The 23,316-nt window shown below is 42.5% G+C and overlaps 1 long non-coding RNA gene across 1 annotated transcript; it reads left to right on the top strand.

Moving 5' to 3' along the window:
• The first annotated feature begins 313 nt into the window (after nt 1-313).
• LOC122442043 lies at nt 314-22,735 on the top strand. Its single transcript, XR_006269531.1, has 3 exons — nt 314-782; nt 16,703-16,805; nt 22,604-22,735. It is a non-coding gene; the product is annotated as an uncharacterized LOC122442043 (long non-coding RNA).
• The last annotated feature ends 581 nt before the right edge of the window (nt 22,736-23,316 follow it).

Below are 23,316 nucleotides of genomic sequence, written 5' to 3'. Positions count from 1 at the left end.
CATGTGGTTCTTTAAAAAAAATTTTTTTTTCTAGCTCTTTTACCATCTCAACTGAAAGCATTTGACAGAATCAAAATTGCTCAACTGATTCTTGTTTGTTCAAAATAATCAGAACTTTTGTTGATGGCAAAGATAATTTTTTCCACCTTGTGTTCAAGTCTTTGGATAAATCTCAGGCGTGATAGGTGTTAGAAAGTATGGGGTCAGTTGGAGGAACCTGACCCAGCTTGGTTCTACAGGCTGCCGTTAGGCTAAATGCATGGATGAGTGATTTTAGACTGGATGACTGGGTATTGATGAAGATGGGAGAGTGTTCGAGGCTGAGAAAACTGGTCAGAGGTGATCCTGGAGCAAAGGGAGAGTTCCGGGTTGAGATGGGAATTGCAGGCAAACGCAGGGAGCAGAGCCAAGTCATGAAGAGCTTGGATCTGATCCCGTGCCCGGTGGGGAATCTTTGAGGCAGCATTAAGGAGGGGAAAATGGGAAGTCTGTACTCTAGAAAGCTTTCTTCGGCAGCCGTGTGGTGAATGGGCTGAATGAAAGTGAGGACAGTAAGAAAAGATGGAAAACAGGGAAGTGAGGACTTAGAAATGGGATGTGCAGCAACCCGACTCTACATTTTTGCAACAGGCAAGTGAAATTTAGGAACAAAGAGAATTTGCTGACAGTTTTCAGCTGTAGAGCAGAGACTTATTCATATCAAGGTCCCATTTATTAGACCGACTCACAGCCCAGACTTGCAGTGGCCTTAGAGTGAAGTTCCTGCGTATACCTGCCCTCAGGTAAGCAGCCCTCCGTTAGGTGCAGAGGTCACATGGGGTCTGGCATGGCTTATTGTTTGGAATGGTTTTCTTTTCTTTTTTTTTTATTTTACTCTTTTTCTTTGGAAACTGTCCAGGCGGAAGGACCTTTCTCTGGTCATGTGATTGGTTAGAGCGCAATCCCAAGAGAATTAAGGAGCCACAGCATATGGTCCCTTGCCTGAGACTGGGTCACAGTCACGTGCTGCCTGGCTCTCCAGGCAGGGTGATGGTTCACAGGTAGGGGCTGTGTTGATGTTTTGCTGTTGCTCTGGGGTCAGCAGGGCCAGTGTGCGTGACCCGGGGTTCAGACATACCAGCCCCTTGAGGAGCAGAGGCTTGTTCTCATGGCTGGGCAGGCATGTGGGAAGGCAGCCCAGGGCTGAGCCCTCCCTCTGACACCTTGGGGACTGTTTCTTGGCTGCTACTCCCCTGCACTTTTACAACAGCCTCATCCTGTGTCTGTCTACCTCCACCTTCTGTGCAGCCACTACATATTCATCATACCATCATCTTTTGGGCTTCCCAGGCAGCACTAGGGGTAAAGAACCCTCCTGTCAATGCAGGAGATGTAAAAGACACAGGTTCGATCCCTGGGTTGGGAAGATCCCCTGGAGGAGGGCATGGTAGCCCATTTCAGTATTCTTGCCTGGAGAATCCCCATGGACAGAGGAGCCTGGTGGGCTACAGTCCACAGGGTTGCAAAGAGTTGAACATGACTGAAGTGATTTAGCACACAGCATGCATATTCTTTTGATTTCCCCAACCCCAATTTAATTTTAAGGAAAGTTTTAAAAGTTGAATTGTGGTAAAATACACACAACATCAAATTTACCATCTTACCATTTCTAAGTGCACATCAGGAGTGTTCAGTAGTTTTCACATTGTGGTGCAATCCATCTCCAGAACTCTTTTCATTTTGCAAAATTGAAACTCTGTACCTCTTAGCCCAGGGGTCCCCAAACTCCAGACTCTAATGCCTTATGATATGAGGTGGAGTTAGTGCAATAATAATAGAAATAAAGTATGCCATAAATGTAATGTGCTTGAATCATCCCCAAACCATCATCCCCAATCCTGGTCCAGTGAAAAACTGTCTTCCGTGAAACTGGTCTCTGGGGCCAAAAAGCTGGGGGACCACTGCCTTAGACAATATCTATCCATTGCCCCCTCCCCCAGCCCATGGCAACCATCATTCTACTTTCTGTTTCTATGAATGTGATCACTCTATGTACTTCATATAGTAATTGTACAGACCTTTTGTTTTTGTGATTGGCTTATTTCATTTAACATATTTTCAGGGTTCATGTATATCATAGTATGTATCAGGATTTCTTTCCTTTCTAAGACTGAATAATATTTCACTATCATATATACACCACATTTTGTTTATTCTTTCATTTTTTGATGAACACTTAGGTTGCTTCCACCTTTTGGCTATAAGAATAATGCTGCTAAGATCATGCATGAACAAACCTTGTCCTTCTTTGTATAAAGTCTTGTCTCCTGAGCCCACCCTTGTCTTTCATATGGAAAGCAATGACGTGGCAGCTTTTTCTACTTTCTGCCCAGCCATTCTGCATTCAGGTGGCCTAAAGGAGTGTTTGTTCTACAAGAACATTCCGTATTGTTTCAGTTGGGCTACTTAATCCTTGTCCCTCAACTATCACATATTTTTAGGAGTTTCTTTATAAATTGTTTTGGCAAGTTTTGCTTCCTGATCTCTTTTCCATCATTTGCTTCTGGAGGGGATGGAACAGGAACATCGTTGTGTGAGAGGAAGATGCTCCCTAGGGTGTTGCCCAAGGAAAACAGTCTGAGCAAAAGACGGTGCACTACAGGTGGCGGAGAGGCAGATCCCGCCCTTTATGGGATCGTTAGTTGCAAGGATGACTTTGCAAGGACTGAAAGTCCCGGTGTCCATCGGTGCCATCACGTGGGGAGAACTTGACCAATTGTTGGGAACTGCAGGCCCAGGAATGAGCATGGACCCATGCCAGGGTGACATGCCACTTGGATGAGAAGGAAAAAGGGACAGGAAATGAGAGCCTGTAGGACCTGCGTACATGTGACGGGGGAGAGGAGTCAGCGCCTGAAGGTCTTTCTGGGAGGCTATTTGGGAGCTGAGATGTGTAAAAACCCCTGCTTTGGTGCCCCCTTTTTTAAACCTACATTTTTAAGTGCTCTTAAGATCCAATTTATGTTTCCTTTGCATGTGACACCATCCAGAGGCTTGGTTGTAGAGGGCTCCCCAGGCTTTATTAAAGTTAAATGTTGATATTAAAGCTGCCTGTCTTTGGTCTTTGGTCAGTACTTCCTTAGTTTGAGTTTGGCTGTGCTTCCCCACCACTTTGTCCTCATTTTACTCTTAGATTTAGAAAGAAGTTACTTTATAATTTCATATCTAACTTTTCATCTTCCTCTAGACCCAGGAAAAGTAAAATGGGATCTCTCGAAAAACACCAATAAGAGGAAGGTAATTATGTTCTTTATACAGGAATTTAAGCTTTAAAATGGAAAAAAATTTCCTTGAGTAATGCTTTCCTGAAGTCACTGGAAATGTGATTTCACCCAGTTTTTCCAATATTTAGTTCAGTTCAGTCACTCAGTTGTGTCTGACTCTGTGACCCCATGGACTGCAGCACGCCAGGCTTCCCTATCCATCACCAACTCCCAGAGCTTGTCAAACTCACGGCCATCGAGTCGGTGACATCATCAAACCATCTCCAATATTTCCATTTCCAATATTACACTAATATTTTCCTATATTACACTAATATTACACTAATATACACTTGTGTACTTAATACATGAGGACAGTAATTTTTTAAATTATAAAATATAGTATTTCCTATGTTATATTTTTATAAGGAGTTGGCTTGAGGAACATTTCCTTACTGTTGGCCTGGTATTTGAGAGCACATATGTCAAATGCCATTAAAGGAAAATAGTTCTAATTGGCAGAAATGCCGTGGAAGATTAGGAAGGATTTACGATGCAGATCAGTGATGAACCCAAGAGTTTCTGCATTTTGCTGCATTCTTACCTGCTGTCACCTGCAACACACTTCCTCTCTCTGTGTGATGCTCCCATCAGAAGAGCCACAGGTATTTTTTTGCTCCTTTGAATGAGGTATCTGTGGATCACACTTTAGTATTAATTTATCTGGGTCCTACCATGAATTCCAATTAATATTTCCTTTGAGATCTAAGACAATCCTTTTACTAGCTTCCTGGCCTCTATTTCTAACCATCATTTTAAACTGTTTAATTTCAGGGCTGACTGGTCACCAGAAATATTGTTTCCACTAAAGCAAGTAATTTCAAGCTTGTGAGATTTAATACTGATCAAATTGTTCCATTCAGAAAAATCTCTCTAGGAGTCAACTATGAGATTAGAAGAAGGCAACTTTAGAAAAGTTGACATTATAAGCCTGTGTGTCTGTGGGAGTGAGGCCAACCCATGGAGGCATTTAGTCAGGAATGTGAATGCTTTCTCACCTGGTGTTTTAAATCTGGCATCACCCGCTTCGTCTGTATGACACTAATATGTTTCCAGCTCCTGTTAATGTCTTTGGTGGAACCCTGTGATCTATTGTGTGCATCTGTGCTACATTGCTTCAGTCATGTCTGACTCTATGGCCTGTAACTCACTAGGCTCCTCTGTCCATGGGATTCTCCAGGCAAGAATACTGGAGTGGGTTGCCATGTCCTCCTCCAGTGATCTTCCTGACCCAGGGATCGAAACTGCATCTCCTGCAGCTCCAGCATTGCAGGCGAATTCTTTACCGCTGATCTACTGGGGAAGCCCTGAGATCTATTAATTTACGGCTTTTTTTCCCCATGTGGATTTCATCCCTAAATTAGGTAGATTGATAAATGGTGGTAAGGTTTCATTTCATTATTCTTCCTAGCTTCATACTAGTACTAACTAGTTTCTTTAGACTATTATAAGAAACTAGTCAGTCACCTGTCATACCCCTGCGTTGATTCCTCCAACAGGAATCTCTTGTTATTGGAGATTTTCCTGATGAATGAGAATTGAGATATTTCCTGCCATATCAGTAAACGAAGGAAGTCACAGTCATCAGCAATAGCAGCCATCACTGAAGGTGAGCTGATGAGCCTTGAGGAAACTCAGGATGTGAAAAATGCAGGATACTGGCCCCAGATAGCTGAGGTAGATATCAGAGGAATGTTTTCAGTGAGCCCAGACTGCATCTTTCCATAGATTAAAAAAAAAAAAAACACCAAACATTAAATTCCTTAACTTGGGTATCTGGGTTTCTTTAATCTACAATAGAATTTCCACATTCAGACTACCTGCCTTTGTTGCAAAACTTCTATGTAACCTGGCTTCTCTCCCTCACCTCCTCAAAGCAATTCTTTCAGGGTTGCTTGTGATGCTGCCTCCCAGGCTTGAAATCCTAAAAATTCCTGCTGTATAAAACATACTTCTCATCTTTTAGGTTGTGAATATTTTTTTTTCCTTCTCTTCCACCCTCCTCCCTTTTTTTAGGTTGTGAATACTTTTTTAAAGCCTACATTAACAAACTTTTATTGAGCGCTACAGTTTTTGCACCTTCCCTTCTCCCCAATTCCTTTGGTGGCAAAGATCATCTTTCTACAGCAGAAACCCATTTCTGTGTCCTCTGATGGTGCTAATGTTTCCACTTTTTGGCCACAGGAGTGGGCAATGCCCCAGACCCTTCAGGTACAAATAGTCAAGAGGTGGAGCGTCTCCCTTTCATAGAATCAATTTTTATAAGGATGATGTGAACTGAAGCTGTTGATCCCCATCCTTGCCAGCACATGGGGAAATTGCCTGAGAATGAAGTCAGAACAGAAACACAAAGCTAAGGGATGGAGAAAAAAGAGATGCCTTCACAACATCCTTGAACCTCTTTCTCTTGACACCCCTCAGTCAATTCTATCCCTTACACCTACCTGGGACTACAGTCTATCTTTTGTGTACATCAGTTTAATAGTTAGGCTTTTGTCATTTGCAATCATAGTATCCTAAGTGATATGACTGGCAGCAATTTCATCCATGGAAGTTTCTTTGTATTAGGTTTCATTGCCTATTTCATTTACTTTTCTGTCATCCTTGTGCACCAACTTATCTGGTGATCTGCACAGAGTGGATGATGGACGGACACCTACTTTTCATGAAGGGCAGTAGGCAGGTGGCTTTCAGTGAGTTGGAAGATCTCCTACTAAGGTTGCCAGATAAAATACAGGATGCCCAGTTAAGTCTGAATTTCAGATAATGAATATTTCTATTAGTATGAGTATGTCCCATGTAACACTTGAATTTCAGGCCAAATAATTTTAGTATGAGTAGGTCCCATACAATGTCTAAGTCTAATGTCTAAGTTTTAGACTAATGTCCCATAAGTCTAATGGGAAAGACTCATGCCAAAAAATTTCATTGTTTACCTGAAATTCAAGTTTGAGTATCCTGTATTTTACCTGGCAGTGCTAGTCTCACCAAATAATCATACTTTGGGAATATGCTTAAAATAATGTCGTGAGGTTTCTAAATTTAGGAAACCATCCTACATAAATATCATGCACACCTACAATGTAAAATTTAAATTTAACTGGGCATCCTGTATTTGTATTTGCTTAGTATGTTCTCTACTCACTTTAATTATCTTCTTGATTTGATTACACAGTTCCTAAATTCTAGTTACTAGGAGCCAATTTGTTTTCCTGCTCCATGGTCAAAGACGTGATGTTTAGCTTCAAGCCACTTCAACTGGCCCTCATCTCTTTCCCTTGTCTCAAGGCAAAGGGTATTATTGCTTATTTAAAATTTATTTTATTGAAATATAGTTGATTTACAATGTTGTGTTAATTTCTGCTGTATAGTAAAGTGATTCAATTATACATATTTGGATTCGTTTCCAAATTCTTTTCCATTGATTTATCACAGGATATTGAATATAGTTCCCTGTGTAATACAGTAGGACCCTGTTGTGCATCTGTCGTATATATAAGAATTTGCATCTGCTAATCCCAAGCTCCCAATCCATCCCTCTCCCATTTCTCCTTCTGTTTAGCAACCACAAAGAGCCTAACTGTTAATGAAGCATGGTTCCATGGCCTGTGTGGGAGGGGAAGAGATGTCAGGAGAATTAACATTTACCAAGGGTCGCTCACTTGTTAAACTTTGGGGAAAGTTTTATACCCTTTGATTCATTTACTCTTTGGGACCACTGTATGAAATAAAATCCATCTATCAATAACCTCAGATATGCAGACGACACCACCCTTATGGCAGAAAGTGAAGAGGAACTAAAAAGCCTCTTGATGAAAGTGAAAGAGGAGAGTGAAGAAGTTGGCTTAAAGCTCAACATTCAGAAAATTAAGGTCATGGCATCTGGTCCCATCATTTCATGGGAAATAGATGGGGAAACAGTGGAAAGAGTGTCAGACTTTATTTTTCTGGGCTCCAGAATCACTGCAGATGGTGATTGCAGCCATGAAATTAAAAGATGCTTACTCTTTGGAAGGAAAGTTATGACCAACCTAGATAGCATATTAAAAAGCAGAGACATTACTTTGCCAACAAAGGTCGTCTAGTCAAGGCTATGGTTTTTCCAGTGGTCATGCATGGATGCGAGAGTTGGACTGTGAAGAAAGCTGAGCACCGAAAATTTGATGCTTTTGAACTATGGTGTTGAAGAAGACTCTTGAGAGTCCCTTGGACTGCAAGGAGATCCAAACAGTCCATCCTAAAGGAGATCAGTCCTGGGTATTCATTGGAAGGACTGATGCTGAAGTTGAAACTCCAATACTGTGGCTACCTCATGCGAAGAGCTGACTCATTGGAAAAGACCCTGACGCTGGGAGGGATTGGGGGCAGCAGGAGAAGGGGACCACAGAAGATGACATGGTTGGATGGCATCACCGACTTGATAAACATGAGTTTGAGTAAACTCCGGGAGTTGGTGATGGACAGAGAGGCCTGGTGTACTGCGATTCACGGGGTTGCAAAGAGTCAGACACTGAGTGACTGAACTGAACTGATCCCTATTTTAAAAAATAAGGGAATTGAGACCCAGACAGGTAGAATAATTTGCCCCAAAACTCATAGCTTGAAAGTGGTTCCAGGTTCAACTGACCCCAAAACCATACTCTTTATGTTGGTTCAGTTTCCTAGAGAGAGAACAACGCCTGGGCCAAGTGGCTTTAGTCATGTCTGACTCTTTGAGACCCCCATGGACTGTAGACTACCAGGCTCCTCTGCCCATGGGATTCTCCAGGCAAGAATACTGGAGTGGGTTGCCATGTCCTTCTGCAGGGGATCTTCCCAACCCAGGGATCAAACCTGTGTCTCCTGCATTGCAGGCAGATTCTTTATTGCTGAGCCACTGGGGAAGCCCAGAACAACTCCTGGTGGTATCTTTTAGCAGAGTAGGACATCCCCAGGGCTCTGAGATCAGAGCCAGCAGAGAGACAATGATTGCCAAAGTCCAACTTCAGACCAGAAAATCTGAGACCTTTACCCTCTGTTCACACCTAGCTGGAATGGATGGATAGTTTCATGCTTTTCCTTGATACAACAACAGCAAAGCAGGTGGACCTCAACCATATGAAAAAAATGTTCAAATATAATCTTAAGTAGAGAAATAAAAATTAAAATATCTCAAGATAGCATTTCTTACCTATCATGTTTGCAGAGATTAAATATGTTAATCAATTGGTTGATGAATCTGTGGGGAGACAGTTTCTATTATACATTGCTGATGGGGATGCAAACTGGTACAACTCATCTGGAGAGGAATTTAGCTACACTTGACAGAACTATAAATGTGCTTACTTTTTGACACAGCATTCTGGCTTCTAGGTTTGCAATTGCAAAATATTGGTTTACAGTTAATAGCATTATGCCAATGTTAATTTCATAGGTTTATCCTTCTATAATTTTGTTCTGGTTATGTAAGATGTTAACACTAGGGCAAGTTGGGTGAAGGGTACTTTTCTGTACCATTTTTACAAGTCTAAAATTACTTGATAAAATTACTTTATCAAAATAAAAAGTTAGAACTACAACAAGGAAGCAGATTTCTCATCACCTCATGTGGGGCATGACATCAGGACTGGACCAGCAGTGAAGGATCTTAGCTGCTCAAGTGCCTCGTCTTCAGGACCATTGCATCCTGGAGAAGTGGGTCGGGCTGACCATGCAGGCAGAAGGTCATGAGAAAGAGAGTGAAAGGGTGGAGACGGCCATCAGCCGTGTCCTTGCTGAGACGTTGAGGAGCAGCACTCTCCAGTGGGAGAAAACCAGAGGATAGCATACCTGTCCAGACTGCTCTATCTAACGTTCAGACTAAGTCTCTGAAGGATATCCTTGGAAACCATTCCATTATATGAAAGTGTCGTCTCATTTATATGAGAGATTTACTGTCCTTTCCCAGTCACTGGTTATTTGTATCATATGTTCAAATACCTTTAACTATTAAGACAAGACACATCCCTCTCTTTATGTGGCATTTTCAGCCCTACAAAGAGAAAAGCTATGAACTGCTTAAGAGGGAGAATCAGTTTTTTCTCCCAAATGACTTGCTCAAAAATGCTGTGTTCTTACTTCTAAAAGTTGACCACTGAATTGGAGTATCCTTAAGATGACTTGGGCGCCTCCTAACATTTTTTATCATTTTTAATTTATGCTTCATAGTAAAATGAGATTCAGTTCAGTCGCTCAGTCATGTCCAACTCTTTGCAGCCCCGTAGATTGCAGCACACCAGGCTTCTCTGTCCATCACCAACTCCCGGAGCTTGCTCAAACTCAGGTCCATTATGTTGGTGATGCCATCCAACCATCTCATCCTCTGCCATCCCCTTCTCCTCCTGCCTTCAGTCTTTCCCAGCATCAGGGTCCTTTCCAATGAGTCAGTTCCTCACATCAGGTGGCCAAAGTGCTGGAGCTTCAGCATTCACCATCCTAAAATAGAGATTAACTGATTTCTATTTGCTCTTCTAAATTTTTTGCCCAGAGCTAGGCTTTGGGCTTTAGCAATACCTCACCATCATATGAAACCCTTAATCTTTTGGAAATGGGGTGGATTGATATGTGTATGGGGAATGTTTTTAACCATGCAGCATCCCTAAATTCACACTTACTCTACTACCTGGGGTGAATGATGAAACAGGGCAAGCCCAGCCCTGCTGAGAGTCCTTACTTTCAAAGTGGGGGTTCCTGTCCATGGGGCCTGAAGTACCTGCATGAACCATGGACCTTGCTAAGGCTGATACTTCATTTAATCACCATAGTAACCCACCCTGTTAGGACTCAGAGAGGGTAATCGCTTTCCTGAAGGTCACAAAGCTAATGAATTGTGGAGCTGAGGCTTGAATCTGTCTGATCCCAAGAGTTCTTATGAATAAATACCCCTTCTACCTAGTGGGCCTTCCTTAGTGGCTCATATGGTAAAGAGTCTGCTTGTAGTGCAGGAGACCTGGGTTTGATCCCTGGGTCAGGAAGATACCCTGGAGAAGGAAATGGCAACCCACTCCAGTATTCTTGCCTGGAAAATTCCATGAATGGAGGAGCCTGGCAGGCTATAGTCCACGGGGTCGCAAAGAGTCGGACACGACTGAGCAACTTCACTTCACTTCTCTGTACCCAGTAGAGAGTGATTAACTTAGCCAATTCTGCCACCTTCCTGAGGCCTGTTTCTGCCCGTGCTTGTGGGGAAAAACAACAGGGTCCCACTGTCAATAGAGGCACCTCTCCTCTGTTCTAAACATGGGAGCATCTGTCCCTTGCTCTCACTCAAGGTCCATAATATTTTTCCAGCATCAAAGTCGTCTCAAAAGAGCCTCACTTGTCAGTCAAGATTGGCGTTTGCAGGAGACCTCAGAGCAAGCCCAGCCTCACCTCCTTCTGACACCAGAGCCTCAGGACTCTCACCCCAGAGTGAAGGATGCCCAGGATCCCTCTTCTTGCTTTTCAAGGAAAAGTTCCATTTGTGTTTTGAAAAGACCATAGGCTTGGAGTCACACCAGAGTATGGATACTGTCTCACCACTGTGTTTCGTTGGATAAATGAGTTCACTCCTCCAGATTTGACTTTTTTTTCCCATAAAGCAGGGACTGTAATACTTTTCACTGAATTACTGTCTAAATTTAAGAAATCATCTAGTCTGTGGTAGGTGTTGAGTAAACATTTGTTATTTTGACAAACACTACAAATTCTCAGTATAGTGCTTCTCTCATATATTCCTTCCACAGTGCTTGGTTTGTTTCCAATGTAGAAGAATAAAGTTGCAAAGCATGCTGCCTTTCAGAATTACTTTTATTTCTAGAGGACGGAGACTCTGCCTAGGAGGAAAATGGGAGTTTTCCCGGCTTTTGTGCAGGTTTTATTTGTATGCACCAGCGAGCAAGCCTTCTTTGTTCTGAAGATGAATTTCATTCTAATGGTGCCAATGAATCTTTCAAAAATTTCATAATTGCCATTCCTAGCATGTTCCACACTGAAAGATAACAAAAGATTTAGGTGGCCAGTTCAGATTGGACTTGGAGATGGATGTGCATTTGAAAACGCTTCAGCTGCTCCCTAAGTCATCTCAGTCCATGATGACGTGCAGCTGAGCTAGATGGTGGAGTCAGCAACATCAGCCCAGCCTGGGCCGGCCTGCCAGTGGGACTGAGGAAGGCTATCGTATGGGGTATAAACTGGGATGTAAGAAGAGAAGATGATCCAGAGGCTATAGCAGGATAAGTTCGTGAGAGATGGAGTTTATGAATATGTGCAAACAAAGATTTAGTAATGTTTTGGCAGTTATTCAAACAGAGAGAAATGGTGGGAGAATTTAGTTACCATGTCACACCAGGTAGTAAATTTGTCCTTTGGCCTTCAGGGCATAAATGTTCTAGAATTACCCAAGAAAATATGATTGATGATGGAGGTGAGATGAGCAACCTAAAATTACCTGTTTTTGTTATCTATAACGATAGAATAATCTGCTCCACTTTCTTCTGGCTAACTCCTATTCATCCTTCAAAACCCAGCTCAGGTGTCAACAACTGCAGGAAAGTTTTCCTAACCATCCTTTGTCTCCCAAAATGTATAAGGTTTCCCTCCTCTGTGTCCCCATTTCACTTCACAAGACCTCTGTCATGGCCCCATCTCTATCTGATGATTAAGGATTCTCCTGTTACCTAAACTCTTGCATCACTTCTCTACTGTGTATTTGGGAGTAATGTCTATTCCAGAGTTGATTCACACTCAAATGCTTCTTTGTGGTCACTGTCTAAGCTGCTTTCTGCTTCACTTCTTAGAAGTGATCTCTTTTCTCCCTTAATACTCTGTCATCACCAGCATGTGCATCTTAAAGGTAAGATGCTCTTCTCTTTATTGCCACATCCTTTTATTTCTCATACCATCAACATGAAGTTTATAATGTAGTAGATTTTGCTGAACATTTGACATAATGAGAACATGACAAGAACTCTTAAAGCTAGATGTTAAAAACCATTGCTTCCGTCACCTAAAGGGAAAGGTAAAAGGTTAATTCCTTTGTAGAGAACCCCTCATGGTGTTTCCCAGGCTTTGCCTCATGTTTTCTGTTCCCTCCCACCCCCGTTGGCAGAGAGAAAGCCCTCTTCAGTGCTTTACCATAAAATTCTCTTCCTGCTTGAAGCAAATAATCATCCCCTGCTCACTGAAGTTGGCTTGCTCCAAGCTTCTGTCCTATGTCCTCTTCTGGCTTAGTTCAGGCTGTTACAACAAAATACCACAGACTATGTGGCTCAAACTTCAGACATCTATTTCTCATCATTCTGGAGGCTGAGGAGTCCAAGATCAAGTTGCTGGCCGATCCAGTTCTGTTTAGAGCTTTCTTCCTGGTTTGCAGGCTGCCATCTTTTTGTTGTGTCTTTACAAGGCAAAGAGTACAAGCTCTAGACTCTCTTTTTACAGGGACACTAATCCCAACATGGGGTTCCACCCTTAGGAACTTACCTAAACTTTTTAGCTCCCAAACCCTCACCTCCTGATACCTTTGGGGTTTAGGGCTTCCCTGGTGGTTAGGACAGTAAAGCATCTACCTGCAATGTGGGAGACCCAGCTTTAATCCCTGGGTCAGGAAGATCCCCTGAAGAAGGGAATGGCTACTCACTCCAATATTCTTGCTGGGAGAATTCTATGAGCCTGGTGGGCTACAGTCCATGGGGTCGCAAAGGGTCAGACACAACCTTTTTTCACTTCCACGCTTAAGGCTTCAACATACAATTTTTTGAAGGCTGCAAATGTGCAGTTCATAACATTCTCTTACACAGGTCACCCACAGGGCAAAATGATTGGGAGCTGTTCATTTTCTGAATTTGAAAATGTGTGTGAGAGAGGGAAGGTCTTGGCAAGTCAGTTCTGCTTGGATGTCCCTACTCGCGTGAGATGAAGCTGTGGGCTTGCTCTTCCTGTGGACCCCCAGCCGCCTGAGGATAACTCAGGGACACAAATCCATATTTGGGTGCACACTCACACCTCCCCCAAGGACACACGTAAATGCTTGTGGACAGCTCAAACTAATTATAGGTTTAAGATAAGAGCTATCTTCCTGAAGGCGATATCATTGAAATCCTTCCCCTGACCCACAATGCAGGAAGCTCTCTCCCTTTTTCTTCCCATCCTCTTGCTTTTGGGTTCATGTACAGGAAGCATTCTGTGCATAAGGAGTGGGCATCCATTACAGGGTCTTCCTGAACAGCAGATCCTGCTGTCTCTTATTCCACCTCTGGCTACAGAATAAGCTTTCTGCCTCTGTGTTACTCCTTTGTCTCTGTTAATCCATTATTGATTGATGCCTGCAGGCTGAAGCTTCCTTAGAATCAAAGTATTTATTCTTTTCCCAACTCTCCCTGCCCCTTATCTTCCCCATTCTCCACCCCAGCATTTGCTTTTTTTTTTTGGCAGTGAGCTATTGAAGTCCTTGTTTGCTGGAGCCCAGATTTTGTGCGTCCTGGGTATCACCAGCTGAGCGGTGTGGGGCCCACGACCAGTTGGGTGAAGCCAGTGGCAACAGGGACAGTTTTCCCTGTAAGGATGTGTTGCGTTGAGATACAGTAACTTTGGTTCCAAATAGGCGCTGACTGTATCTGGCTCTTTAGGCAAAGAGGGTTTATTTTTGAATGATTAATGCTAAGAAAGGTCAGGTGTACGTGGTGTGACCAGTTAATGGAAAAATGACACCCCATTCTCAGCTGGCTGCTGCTTACCCCAGATAAACGATGATGCATTTGACAAACATCTTGTGAGTTTTGTGTCCCGGCTCAGGTCTAAATATTTAAAGCAGTCTCTATTCGGCATGCTCTGAAGTGAGCTTTTGAATGCAGCTTGTTTTGTTCCCTATTGAAACTATCCAAGCTTTTCAAAGTGTTGAGTAAAAGAATAGGCAATAGTAGATCCAACTGCATCTGGCTGTTGGACCCAGTAGGCTTACTTATCTGTAAATCCTCTGAGGAGTAGCCAGTAGGGACATTGCTCATTTTTCTGTTTCTTCCAGGAATTCTTTTATAAAGTTTGAGCAAGGCTGCAAAGTCTCTCTTCCTATTATTGATAATGATATTATTATTATTAATACCATTGTGACAGAGGCCAAAGCCATATTTAAAAGGATGACAGTGGATAAACATTGTAAACCAAGTTTCCTGATCAGGGATCCTGTTCTCTTTATGGAAGAGTGTCCGCTGAAAGCCCTCTGCTGTTGCTGATGTCATATAGTTGGAACTTAATGAATGCTTTTCTAGTGTATGAATCAAGACTAGATGAATTGACACCTAGGAAACTACATTGTAAAGTTCCAAGGCCACATTGCTTACAATATGCCTTAAGAAGACCTAGGTTGCTTTCCCAATGCTGTCACTTTTCTAGTCCAGTGACCTTCACTCAGGACCTCGATTCTTGTGATGATTTTAGTTACCATTTGTGTCATAAATAAAATGATGCATGGTGAAATTTATATAAATATATTTTGTATTTAGTCTTAATAAATGATAAATTAAAACAATATTTTATTATATATTTTATATGATATACTATATAGTATATATAAACATATATATATAATTATATATATAAATATATTATGCATGCACACATGCTTAGTCGCTCAGTAGTGTCCAAGTCTTTGTGATCCCATGGGCTGTAATCCACCAGGCTCCTCTGTTCATGGGTTTCTCCAGGCAAGAATACTGGAGTGAACTGCCATTCCCTTCTCCAGAGGATCTTCCCGATGGAAGGAATCGAACCTGCATCTCCTGCATTGCAGGCGGTTTCTTTACTGTCTAAGCTACAAGGAAGCTACAAGGAAAATGTTTATACTATTGTCCAGCGTAAGCACTAAAGAATTATTTGATTTTTGAGCAACACCAGCAGAAGTAAGGTGACTATATTCCATGTATGTACTATGAACACAAAGTGTTTCTAACTGGCGGGAGTAGAGGTGGGGAGAAGAGCTTTGATTAAAGCATAAATAAGTATGTCTTAAGTTGTTTAAGTTACACTGATACGTGCATTATCTTCTCTTCAGAATTCCTACAGTACTTGTTTCTGCTGCTTAGTGAGCACTTAGTCAAGTCAGGACATGTGATTGAAGGACAATTATTAACTTGTGAGAGTTCACATTTTTCCCCTGCCAAAGAGAATGTGTAATTGGCAGCCAAATGCACCATTTATCTCTCCTCTGTTCCTGAGAACTATTCTTCACATTAAAATTCTACTGTGTAAAACAGAGAGGGAAGGCAGGAAGAGGAGCAAGAGTACAAGAGGAAGGACAGGAGGATTTTTCTAGGAGCTATTTGCATGTGAGAAGCTCTTGAGAGTGATGACTTAAAAAATGTGGTGAAGATAAAGAAGTCTGGGATTTATTACACAAATAAAGAACAGAATTACTTCAAGAATCCTTTTTGCAGATTGACTGCCACCTGGCACTTCTTACAGACTGGCCCCTCTGGTTCACAGTTTTAATAGGGTTACAGATGAAAAGCATTCATGTGAAGTTTTTTTTCTCCATCCACCCAAACAGTCTCATCTTTTTTTGTCATCTCCCAATTTGGGCTTCCCAGGTGGCTCAGACGGTAAAGAATCCTCCTGCAATGCAGGAGACCTGGGTTGGATCCCTGGGTTGGGAAGATCCCCCGGAGAAGGAATGGGTACCCACTCCAGTATTCTTGCTGGGAGAATCCCCATGGACAGAGGAGCCTGGTGGGTCCTTAGGGTTGGACGCAGCTGAGTGACTAACACACACGATCAACTCTTGCTAGTTTATCCTTCACTATCATTCATCAGAATAATTTTTGTGGGACACAAATGTGATTATGTCAGTTCTTTGTTTCAAACCCTCCCTAATGGTATAGACAACCTATCCCTTGTAAGTCAAGTTGGACCTGCAGATACAAGTCCATGAGCCCTTTGCCCCGTGACTGCTCCGGATAGCACTCCACCCTCTCTGCGTAGGTGGTCTAACACTGATTCTCCCTCCGGAGGTTAAGATGAAGATGCCTCAGCTGGAGATGAGAGCAGGGATGTCCTCCTGGATGCCCTGGTAATCTCTGCCCAAACCCATGAGTGATGCCAGCCAAAGCGACAAAGACAGCAGCCACACTCTTCGTGAAATCCAGCCTTCAGCTGAAAGCACCAGTGTCATACCAAGGAGTGGGGGTGTGACAGGAGTGTCTGCCCTGTTCCAGAGCCCTGTTTCATCATGGCCATTGTTTGAAATTTCCAGCATAGGATACCACTTGGCTTTATTATTGTTTTTAAAATTCTCTACTGCAAAGCACCCTCTTACTGCCTTTGCAGGCTGCTGCCCTGAGGCAAACTGCCCCCTTTCCCCATTTCTTTGTTCACCACAGGACCATGACACCCCCTCCTTTTTCTTTTGCTAGAGACTGAAGAGCGAGTGTATCACAGACTTGTGTTTACTGATGCGGAAATGCTGGTGACTATTGGAGCAGCATCTCCCAGGATTGAGGAAACCATAATTTGAAGGTCAGACACTTTAGGTTCACGCAAAAGGAGGCTAGAGGGGCAATTCCATGCCTTGGATTTTGGAGATGGGGTCGTGGCTCCAGAAAGGCAAGATATCATGACAGAAAAAGAAGCACTGTGACTGTATAGGTAGGGTTTGGTCACTAACTATGGCTGGCATATCTTTATTCAATTTCTCAGCTTGGGATTGTTTTATAAGTACTTATAGATATTAAGGAGAGCAAACCAATCAATCCTTAAGGAAATCAATCCTAAATATTCATGGGAAGAGCTGAGGCTGAAGCTGAAGCTCCAATACTTTGGTCACCTGATGTGAAGAGCCAACTCATTGGAAAAGACCCTGATTCTGTGGAAGATTAAAGGTCAAAAGAGAAGAGGGCAGTAGAGGATGGTTAGATAATATCACTAACTGAGTGGACATGAATCTGAGCAAGTCCCAGGAGACAGTGAAGGACAGGGGAGCCTGAGGCGCTGCAGCCCATGGGGTTGCAAAGAGTTGGCCACGACTGAGAGGATGGACAACAAAAACAGCAGACATTAAACAGGCTTCCCTGATGGTTCAGCAGTAAAGAGTCCACCTGCCAATGCGGGAGACACAGGAAATTCAGGTTCGATCCCTGGGTCTGGAAGATCCCCTGGAGAGGGAAATGGCAACCCACTCCAGTATTCTTAACTGATATATCCCATGGACAGAAGAACCTGGCAGGCTATAGTTTCATGGGGTCCCAAAATAGTCAGACATGACTTAGCAGCAAACAACAACAACAGACATTGAATGCTGTTCCTTTCAAGAGGGTTCTGTTGAATTGTTTAGGTCCTGAATTGATGAGATGGCTGGATGGCATCACCAGCTCGATGGACATGAGTTTGAGTAAACTCCGGGAGTTGGAGATGGACAGGGAGGCCTGGCGTGCTGCGATTCATGGGGTCGCAAAGAGTCAGACACGACTGAGCGACTGAACTGAACTGGAAAGTGCTCTATAAAGTTTCATTATTTTGCTCTGTGTGTGTGTGTGTGACTGTTTCAGTTACTGTAAACCCTGATGAATTTTGATTTAAATTAAAAACTCTCAGCTTGCTTAAAAGGACAGGGCAGATATTTGCTATTGATATATTTGTTCTCCAATTGCAAAGCTCTTGAAGAGCAAATGTTCAGATTCTGATATGCTATAAAGTTTCAGACTGAAAAACCCTGATGAATTTTGGTAGTTAAATACTAAAACTAATGTTATCAGCAGCTGGGCAGAATTGAGAAAGGGAGGGCCTGGCTTGGAGAGGAGGCCAGAGCTTTTGATAGAGATCCTTCCTGGGCCTCTTAACAGGCATAGGTTCCCATCACCTGCAAGATAAGCCTGTGCTCCTAAACATAGCAGGTACAGGCTTGGAGCCCAGCCTACCTCCTCCACTCCATCTTCCTATGTTGTCCCTTGCATGTATCCTATCTCCATGCCCCAGGCAACAAAAACAGCCAGTCCCTGATTTTGACATACTCTTTCATGCCTCTGTGCCTTTATAGGTATTGTTTACCTTCCCTGAGAAGACAAATTTTCTTCCTTCTCCATCTTTCTATACTCATCTTCCAAAATTAGCAAGTTATCTCTCCCATGGACAGCTCTCTGATTCCATTCCCAGTCATATCCCAAGAAGAAGTAATTGTTCCCTCATCCATGATGTTGTTCTGGAAGTGGAAATGCTGAGTTTGGCTCATTTCTTTTCCACTTAATGCTGTGTCACCTTGGACACATTGCTTAATCTCTCTGTGCTTCAAATCCCTTAACTGTATCATCGGGATAATAATAATAATAATAATGCTATCCCTTATACAATTAAAGTGAGGATAAGGCTTTTAGAAAGTTTCCTAGAATCACACAGTAACTTAACGTGTTAATTGTTTTTATTATTATTTATTACTCCCACTACCATTATCATCATATATATACCTCCTTTGTGCTTTTATTCACACCAGATTTATTCACATTATTATTATTGATGTCAGTCTATCTGAATCTCATTTATTATCTTCTTGGGCTCCAAAATCACTGCAGATGGTGACTGCAGCCATGAAATTAAAAGACACTTCCTCCTTGGAAGAAAAGCTATGACAACATATTAAAAAGCAGAGACATTGCCAACAAAAGTCCGTCTAGTCAAAGCTATGGTTTTTCCAGTAGTCATGTATGGATGTGAGAGTTGGAGAAGAATTGATGCTTTTGAACTGCGGTGTTGGAGAAGACTCTTGAGAGTCCCTTGAACTACAAGGAGATCTAACCACTCCATCCTAAAGGAAACTAGTCCTGAATATTCATTGGAAGGACTGATGCTGAAGCTGAAACTCCAATACTTTGGCCACCTGATGTGAAGAGCTGACTCATTTGAAGACTCTGATGCTGGGAAAGATCGAAGGCGGGAGAAGGGGGCGACAGAGGAAGAGATGGTTGGATGGCATCACGGACTTGATGGACATGAGTTTGAGTAAGCTCCAGGAGTTGGTGATGGAAGAGAAGCCTGTGTGCTGCGGCCCATGGGGTCACAAAGAGTCAGACACGACTGAGTGACTGAACTGGAGCTGGATCTTTACTCCTCAGTGTTCAACACAGTCCTTGGCATTAGCAGATGTCCGGGAAATAGTTATGAATTTTAACTCAAAAGGCATCTATGTATTTTTTCTTATCATAAGCTTCATAAACTGTCTTTTCTGCCTTGTAGCAATCTTCATGGATTCTAGTTCAGTACCCTGCACATAATCAGCCTTAAAATCTACTGAAGAAACATGTGTACAAACAACTATTTAGATATTGGCTTCTGGTCAGCAGGCAGACCAGTGGTGTCATAGGATATTTACTCCCAGCTTGTCATGTGAGATCAGCTGGTGAACTGAAAGCAGATTGTTTGGTTCACTTGCTTTTTTGTTTCATAAACTTCTGCTGAGTTTAAAAGGCAGTCAAGATGTAGTTAAAGATGAGGATCTGCCTTTTGAAGATGAAACCCATGTATGAAAGTGGTGAGGGATGGATTAAGGATTTGTAGAAGGATTAACTGAACTCAAATGTCCTTTGCAAATATGAGAGAAAACTTCTTTACCCCATAGTTTTAAAAATCCGTATTTCTACAAAATTGGGGTCTTATAACCAAATTTTCTCTGCTTCTTCAAACTATCTAATGGAGGTTTTTTGATTGGATGTTCATTATGTTACATCATCAGGTAACAAATAGATTAAAGTCATAATTTTTTTCAACAAGGGACCAGACTAAATGGAACTCTTTGATCCAACTTCTGTGGACAGGACACAAGTATTCCTATGGGACCCTATTCTTATGGGAGTGTTTCAAATGGGTTGTCTCTTACCCCAGGAGTGTGATGTGTTTTTGACCCATCTCACATCATCTTCTATTAATAACATTCTGAACTTTGGATTGATTATTTAATGTTGTTGTTGTTTTTTTTTTTTTATTTTATTTTATTTTTTTTTTATTCTTTGAATCAGCCATGGATTTACATGTATTCCCAATCCCGATCCCCACTCCCACCTCCCTCTCCACCCGACTGGGTGTGCACCAGGCCCGAGCACTTGTCTCATGCATCCCACCTGCTCCTCTGTATGGGATTCTCCAGGCAAGAATACTGGAATGGGTTGCCATTTCCTTCTCCAGGGAATCTTCCTGACTGATGGGATTGAACCTGCTGATCTCCTGCATCCTGGCAGGTACTGGAATGGGTTGCCATTTCCTTCTCCAGGGAATCTTCCTGACTGAGGGATTGAACCTGCATCTCCTGCATTGGCAGGTGGGTTCTTTATCACTGAGCCACCAGGGAAGCCCCTAGCTCTTAATAGTAAATACTATTCTTTAAAGGGACATTTGTGAGTCTATTTGAGCCCTGAATTTATGTTTTGTTTAAAGAGTGCCATTTAAATGGTTAAGATCAAAAGATTTTTTTTTTTTTTGGGGGGTGGGGGGATGGTTTAAGTTAAAAAATGAGAAAGTTACTTGAGTCCAAATGTAACCTTTAAAGATTCTCCCAGGGAACTGAAACACACAGGGGAAAAAAAAATGATGACATTACAAATGGAATGTAAGACTCTTTACTTTTCTCTGTAAGCTCCTAGAAATGAAAAATGTAAATAGAAAGATAACTGAGGAAAAGATTTTGAAAGTTCTTCATCAAGCAGTCTAGTTGTTGCCTGAAATGGCAAGGGAGATAGAGCAGATGCCTCTCAAAGAAGCCTCAACCAGACCTGTCTGCCCAAGAACCCTGAACATATCTTCCAGAAGCCCATCCTCAAGACAGTTCATTTGCCATCTCTGCTTTTATACCCACCACTGCCTCTAGGAGCTTCCATTCTCCCAAGCTGGAGGCAGCACCCTTTACTCATTCAATCAATCAAATTCCATCTTCCATTCTATTGCTGTTATATTATGTAATAAAGACTTGCTTAGTGGTAGAAGTAAGGCACACAGCTTCCAGTCTTCATCTCAGAATCTGCTTTAAAAACTCTTCCCTTAAAAAAAAAAACAAAAACCAAAAACTCGTCCCTAAAAGCCATCTGGGAATTTAGGGTTTTGAGTCTGAGCCATACATTCTCCTTGCTTGACCCTACAATAAACTTTCCCTCTCTGTTCCAAAAAAAAAAAAAAAAGACTTGCCTAAGAGTGAGAAGACAGTCTGTCATTTACTTATGTCAGGCTGGTTCTTCTTGCTTGGTTCTTACCTTGTAGCAAAGAATTGAAACTACAGACCAGTACAACTTAAGCAGGCAAGATTTACTGGGCAAGCAGCAAGCAATATGTTCTCCAGGGGAGAAGGCAGACCAATGGGCACAGGAGTTGCCCTGTTCCATTTTGGCTTCCCTCTTTTATATTCCTTGTTCCCTCCCCTGAGTGGTCCCTGGGGCCTATGAAAATAAGGCATTATTCCTGAGACCAGTCAGGGAAAGGGATGCAAATAAGGTGTATACTCAAGACCTATCAGGGAAAGGAGCATGTTGGGCACGTTGTCCCACTGGAAGTCTTCATTCAGGTCAGTGGTTTTTATTTAACTATTTTTTTTTACAGTTCATGGTGTCTGTGGTCGTCTAGCTGTCACTTCCTCTACCCACCATTTCATACCCATTTCTCCCTACTCTAACTGCCTAACACTTGCTAAGAAACTTTTTTTTTTTTGAGAACGTAGAATGTTATGCCTCAGTTCAGTTCAGTCGCTCAGTCGTGTCCGACTCTTTGCGACCCCATGAATAGCAGCATGCCAGGCCTCCCTGTCAATCACCAACTCCCAGAGTTTACTCAAACCCATCAAGTTGGTGATGCCATCCAGCCATCTCATCCTGTCGTCCCCTTCTCCTCCTGCCCCCAATCCCTCCCAGCATTCTTTTCCAGTGAGTCAACATGATCCAAAGTATTGGAGTTTCAGCTTCAGCATCAGTCATCCCCAGGACTGAACTCCTTTAGGATGGACTGGTTGGATCTCCTTGCAGTCCAAGGGACTCTCAAGAGTCTTCTCCAACCCACAGTTCAAAAGCCTTTTTGGTGCTCAGCTGTCCAACTCTCACAATGCATGACCAGTGGAAGCCTTCAGGGGAAGTTCAGGGATGGTATGGCTTGGGCACATTGGAGTGGTCATAGAGCAGTTGCCTTTTCCTCCAGGGTCCACAGGTATTATTTAGTTCACTTGCCATCAAGAGAGCCACGTGACTAGATTATGGCTAATGGATTTTAGGAGAAGTAATGGGAGCCACTTCCAGGCCTGGCTCCTAAAATATCTTTCATGATATTATTCTCTCTCCCCCTTTTACCATCTTTAGCTGAATGAAGAAGATCCAGGAAAGGACCCCAAGGAATCACCTCCTTGCTAGACCACAAAGCCTGGATGCCTGAATCACCAGGTAGAGGAGGGCAGCCTGGGAGATTTGTCTGCCTAGAAATATCATGCACTGAACATGAGTGGTTAAGAAATGAACATTAATTTTATTAAGCTGCTGAAACTTTGGGATTTAGTTAATATAGTATCAATAGTATAGTATAATAATTACATACTAGTATGAGATGTGGAAACAGTGTCAGACTTTATTTTTTGGGGCTCCAAAATCGCTGCAGATGATGATTGCAGCCATGAAATTAAAAGATGCTTACTCCTTGGAAGGAAAGTTATGACCAACCTAGATAACATATTAAAAAGCAGAGACATTACTTTGCCAACAAAGGTCCATCTAGTCTAGGCTATGGTTTTTCCAGTGGTCATGTATGGATGTGAGAGTTGGACTGTGAAGAAAGCTGAGTGCCGAAGAATTGATGCTTTTGAACTGTGGTGTTGGAGAAGATTCTTGAGAGTCCCTTGGACTGCAAGGAGATCCAACCAGTCCATTCTAAAGGAGATCAGTCCTGGGTGTTCATTGGAAGGACTGATGCTGAAGCTGAAACTCCAATACTTTGGCCACTTGATGCGAAGAGTTGACTCACTGGAAAAGACCCTGATGCTGGGAGGGATTGGGGGCAGGAGGAGAAGGGGACGACAGAG

Source organism: Cervus canadensis, chromosome 5, assembly GCF_019320065.1.
Source record: "Cervus canadensis isolate Bull #8, Minnesota chromosome 5, ASM1932006v1, whole genome shotgun sequence".
In the NCBI taxonomy this organism is placed as follows: domain Eukaryota; kingdom Metazoa; phylum Chordata; class Mammalia; order Artiodactyla; family Cervidae; genus Cervus; species Cervus canadensis.
This window is presented reverse-complemented; position numbering and strand designations above follow the sequence as displayed.